The sequence below is a fragment of the Elephantulus edwardii genome, unplaced genomic scaffold (assembly GCF_000299155.1).
Source record: "Elephantulus edwardii isolate Elephantulus edwardi_28Jun2011 unplaced genomic scaffold, EleEdw1.0 scaffold00039, whole genome shotgun sequence".
Classification (NCBI taxonomy): Eukaryota; Metazoa; Chordata; class Mammalia; order Macroscelidea; family Macroscelididae; genus Elephantulus; species Elephantulus edwardii.
This window is the reverse complement of record NW_006399789.1, coordinates 7,438,840-7,444,707: the sequence shown is the minus strand read 5'-3', so window position 1 is coordinate 7,444,707 and position 5,868 is coordinate 7,438,840.

The following is a 5,868-nucleotide window of genomic DNA, read 5'->3' as shown; positions in this document are numbered from 1 at the left end:
TGCACATGATGACTACCTGGCCACCAGATCAAAGGCATTTGTTTGGCTCTGAACCCCTGACCTCCTTGTTCCTCTCCCTTGGCCAGAATGGCATTTCTTCTTCCTACTTTTTCTCCCTTTCCGTCCTTGCCATCTGTCTGCTTTGCTGGATCTTCACTGGATTCAAATGCTTTTTCACTCCTCAGTTTTTCCTTCTAAACTCTTACCATTCTCATCATTAGTCCTTAGGGAATGAGTCCCAAAGCCTTCGCCTCTACCTTTCTAATTCCATCCCATACTTAAGAGTTGCCTAATGGACGCTTCCACTTTGATGTCTCTCTCGTATCTCAAATCACCATGCCTAAAGCGTCTTTTCCTACCTTTCCCACCAAAACCAGATTCGTGTGTGTGTGTGTATTTTTTTTTCTATGCCATCCTTAAACTAATGAGCTAAGCTCAAACTTGGCTGTTGCCTTTAAACCTGCAGCTATCCGACACCAGCCTCTGCAGAAACTTGGAGTAATCACTCTTCCCATTGCCACTAAGATGCTTGTTCCCTAGTTGGATATCACAATAACCACAAGGTTAGTCTCCATGTGGCTGAATTCCTCCTTCTTCAATCCACCCTGTAAGTCCACATGCCACTTCTTTGAAGTGAAGAAAGGTAGGTAGACCTGTTGTGCCATCACTCCTCAGACACATTAGCTGATCTGTAGATGCCCTTCACAAAACAGCAGTGAAATCAAATGAAGAGGATGACCTTCGCAGATGGAAAGACTGTGCAATGATGAATCAAAGACATACCAGAGCTCTTCTGCCAGAACCACACCAAGCTTTCCAGACTTGTGGGCACAGAATTACCTGCTCCGGTATGCTTTCATCAAGCTGCGCTGCTCCCTAGAAGTTTCCACACTTCGCTACTGCTCCCACAAGAATGCACTAACCTTTGCATTTTCATCTCCCGAGCCTCCATAAGTGGGCCTCACGGTGCCATTCCTGCCCATCTTCTCAGATTCTGGCACACTGCACTACACATTCCTTCTGTCAAAATCATCCATACTCTGCTCCTTTACTCATCTCCAACCTGTTGATTACCCCCTTTCTTTCCCCCCATCCCCTCCTTTTATAATTAGTCTTTTTTTATTGATAAGTTTACATACCACTTGGATTTCTATTCACTCATTGTTGCACATTTTCCTCCCTACCCCTCCGTTCACTTTTCTCTTTAAAATTATTATTTCATTGTTTATTTTCCCCTTTCCTCTATCCACTTTATATATTATTTACCTATTTTTAAAAGAGAGTTTAACTTAAACACTACGTGCATTATGACCTTTCTGATGATGGCAACTAGAGACAATTCTTCCCTTCACTGAAAAGCTTAGAATCTGCAACCATTTATTTTATGAACTTTATCATCCTTTCTAAATCCAACGATCAGGTCTTTGTGCCAACCTTCTTGTCCCCATAATATTTAATATACAGACAGCACACATTTCTCTGTCCTATCAGTATGGACCCCACTCCTTCCATTTCTTACATGAACACGTGACTTTTAAAACATAACTCTCTGTAAATGATTATTTTCAATCAGGAGCCAAAGATGTTAGAATTCTCTTTTTAGAGAATGTGCTAAAGCATATTAATGTTTCACAAACATACCTAACTAATGATGGCAAATAAATGCATGACTGCTGAGTCTAAGAATAAAGCACCCTCCTATTTAACAAGGTATAAAGGTAACAGGCACCCACAATCAAAACAAACAAGCCAACCCACTGCCATTGAGTTGATTTCACCTCACAGCAACTCTGTAGGGCAGGCGAGAACTAACGACCTCATAGGGGCTCAGGGCTGTAAATCTTGATGGAAGCACACTGGCACATTCTTCTGTCTGAACCTCTGACCTTTGGGGTTAAGAGCCAAACATCTAAGCATATGCACTGAGACTTTTCCTTGAATGATCATCACTATTTACTTTCAGGCAAAGCTTTGACATATGTAGACATTGATTCAAGGACACGGTTGTTATTAGGTGCTGTCAAGTCAAGTATGTTTCATAGTGACCCTATCTATGACAATAGATTTGAACCTGGTCCTGTCCATAATCTCTGACACACTCAAGCTCAGGCCGCAGTCACTGTGACAACCCACCTGGCTGTGGTTCTTCCTCTTTCACCTTCCCTCCAACTTTCCAAGCATAATGTCCTTCTCCATGACTGTGAGATGAAGCTTCACCATCCCTTGCCTCTAAGCAGCCACTCTCACAGCACCTTCTCCGAAACATATCTGTTCTGGCCGTCCATGGGACAGTCAGTACTCTCCTTCAACACAACAATTCAAAGGCATCAATTCTTCTATAGTCCTTAGTTACAGTCCAGCTCTCAGATTCAAGGTGTGAATGCAAATTCTCACTAGGAAGTTGAATCCCAATGAAGAAATACAAAGTCCTTCTTTCAAGTACTAAAGCTCAATGGGACAGGCTTAAATACAAAATTGTACTTCTAGCCTCAATCTTACAATTTTTTTTTAATCTTACAATTTTTTTATAAGCAGGTATCCAATAGGCCCTCAAAGCTGGGTGTGACCTTAAATATCGCTTTTAATTTGGAAAGAAAGCAAAAAACAATAACAAGTGTCACAAGGGGAGGCCAGGCGTCTGAGCTCTAGCTTTCCCAGTGAGTCCCTGGGTGGCACAAACTGTGTAGACTGAAAGGTTAGCAGTTCAAATCCATCTGAGGCACTTTAGGAAAAAGGTCCAATGATCTGTTCCCCAAAGGTCACAGTGTTGAATGTCCTATGGGCAGCTCTGCTCTACACACGTGGGGGCTGCATGAGTTGGAATGGACTCAGTGTTAACCAAAAGCAAGGTCTTCCACTATACAGGCTGCTACAGAGAGAGGGCAGGGAGAGAGCCAATTCTATATCCTAAATTATTTCCTTCCAAAAAAATAGCAGCAGAATTCAGTTCCTAGATTACAGGTACTAACTTACTGTTCTGCATAGGACAGTGTGACGTAATCAAAAGCAGCTTTATACATATGATTTTTGAGTCATAGGATTTTTAAAAAGAGGTTATCATATTGGATGGGGAGAAGTGGGAACTCTCATATACTGTTGACGGGATTGTAAAATGGTGCAATCACTCAGGAAGGTAGTCTGGCATTTCCTCAGTAGGTTGAACACAGAAACTCCACAGAACTCCAATTGGAAAACCGGCTCTGCACCTTTGCTTTCTCCAGCTTGTGACGCTGAGCACTGGCACAGGCAATTCTGTGACGATCATGCATCTGTACGACCACTCTACAGAACAGCCTGAGAAAGGTTCTGATGTCCTCTAGTGGTAGAATAAAATAGTTACAAGTCCATTGTTTTTCTCAAGTCATGCTTGTGTTTGGCTACTAAAAAAAAAATATTATTTTCAAAGAATTATCTACAAGAAAAAGAATATTTTCACCAAAGGAAAGTGACTTGACCACCTTGGGTGGAAAAATAAGTACATACTGACAATAATATCAAGACGTTAAAATGTTAGATTTATATGCAGAGGCTTTCAGCAATCTTCACATATAGGTTATTTCAAAGGTAACATAACACCAGCATTCAAGCAATCTATGCTAGGAACGCATACACTCAACGCCCCCAATATGTATATAATCACAAACACATTACAGGTGGTATTTTTATAATAACGTGAGATTCTAATCTAAATTACCCTAAGATTAGACTACAGTCTTTGCACAAGGATAGGAAAACCACAATAGACTTTAAGAATGGGTTCTAACTCGTAATAACCAGATCTAAAAGGAGAATAAAATGTACCTCTCAACAAATGTTGCCATTTGAGGTAGCAATTTTCCCTTCCTGATGATAAAGGAGTAGGGTTCTGGCTCAACCCTTTCAAAAAACACCTCTGTACAAATGGGCAACCATTAAAAAATAATGGCTTGCAGCATTTGACAGTCATAAAAATAAATAGTAAGCTGAGGTCACATATTCAGATATATGTCACATGTTTTAAGTGTGTGAGAGAACTAATGAAAATTCAAGTAATTCTCTTTTACTTTAAGATCATGAACCATCATTCAGAAGCTCTGCCTTCTCTCAAGACATCATCACTTAGTTTAAAAATATATATATTTACACTTTTCTTCTTCTTTAGCACTTGCTGACAGGTGCTTCTGAGTGCTAAAAACACAAACAGTAATCAAGTGCTAGAATAACAAGCCAAATAGGGAAAGGATGTGGGCCAGAAATACGCTTATAGTTAAATTCTACACAATTTATCTTTTGGAGATCAAAGTTTATAGGCAAGAGTGGGAAATTTGTTTTCTATGAAGAAGATGGGAATTTATTTAGTCCCACTCTTTAACAAAACGTTTCACTGACAGCCACATGACTGGCAGATCTGTATATTCATGGTTAGAAAGATGACTAGTTTATTAGTTAGCATGTTCAGTCATTGAATATACTATCATTTCTAACACACACGGCTGAACAGTGCAGATTATCAAACAGGTTCATGGAGGGGAGGAGAGGGCTGGGATGAATGGATTCATATTAACTTTCTGAAACAATTAAGATCAGAAATAGTTTGTGGGGAGGTTAGGCAGCAAGCTACGTTTACCACGGAGAAGACTCCTCCTGACTTCATTTGAGAGCTGAGAGTCCTGTCTGGGAACCAAAGTCATGGAATTCCCTACAGCAATTACAAAAGCATCTCCTACCAGCCACTCCCGCTCCTACTTCAAACCAAAATAATGTTCCACCAATCTTTCACTAAACAAATCAAGACAAAAAAATCACCCTACAAGAAGGAGCATGACTTCAAGAACGTGTTCAAGAGTCCTTGTCCTAATGGCAGCTATTTTGGCGGAAAGGGTTAAATCATTCCAGTTTTGGTGTTCATTGTTTATTTAACAGGGAAAGAAATTGCACATATTGCAATGCTTCTTTTAGACTGTGCCCCTCTAGACGACGGTGGCCATCAACCCCCTTCCTTATTCGTTTTTAGCGGTGGAGGTGGTGAATTTGACATCGTAGAAAAAAAAAACCAAAAACTGTTTCTCACGGTTGTGTATGGAAGCAAAAGATCCAAAACATTACAAAAAGCAAGCCTGCAATTTACCTTTCTTCTTAAAATAAAGATAAATACCTCACCACCCCCATTCCAAGCGTAGAAAAGTACAGAAATCATTTCCCAGCCAAGAATAGAAGGAAAAGAGAGGGGATTAAGGAAGGAGGGGCGGATTTGCAAGAGACTAAACCAAAACAAAAACTATCACGAGAGAGAAAAAAACGGTTCAAATTATAGAGCCTAGCTCCTGAGCGAGAAAAGTAAGCCATTGGATGCACTATTAGAAATAAGCTCTTGTATTGCCAACGATTCGAGATGGGGCTGGGAGTGTGGGTGGGCGGGAGGACGTGCTGCCTGCACACTGAGTCTGGAAGGGGATGGAGGGCGCATCCATCCTCCACCCGAAGGCCTGGCCACCGAATCCGGGGCTCTCAGCCTGCTGCTGATGCACCAGCTGAAAGGCACACACTCTGCGCCGACAGTCCTACCCTGCGCCGATGCCCAAGCTAAAAACACATAAACTTTGAGCCCCGTCTGAGTCCACGAAAACTCCGCGCTAGCGCCCAGCACAGAGGCCAGGAGGGCGCCGCGCGGGGTGGGAGCCGCGCACCCCCAGCCGATCCCCGCGCGCAGGAGCCCCGTGACCTCGTCTGCGACCTGGCGAGGCGGGAGGGGGGACACGGAATAGCGCCTCCCGCCGAGGGCTCCCGGCCGGGGATTTCCTCCATCGGGGGGCCACTCTTCCCCGGCGGCGGGGAGGACGCGGCCGGCGCCTCTCGGTTTCCGCCGGCCGCCCCGCGCGCCCTGGCGGC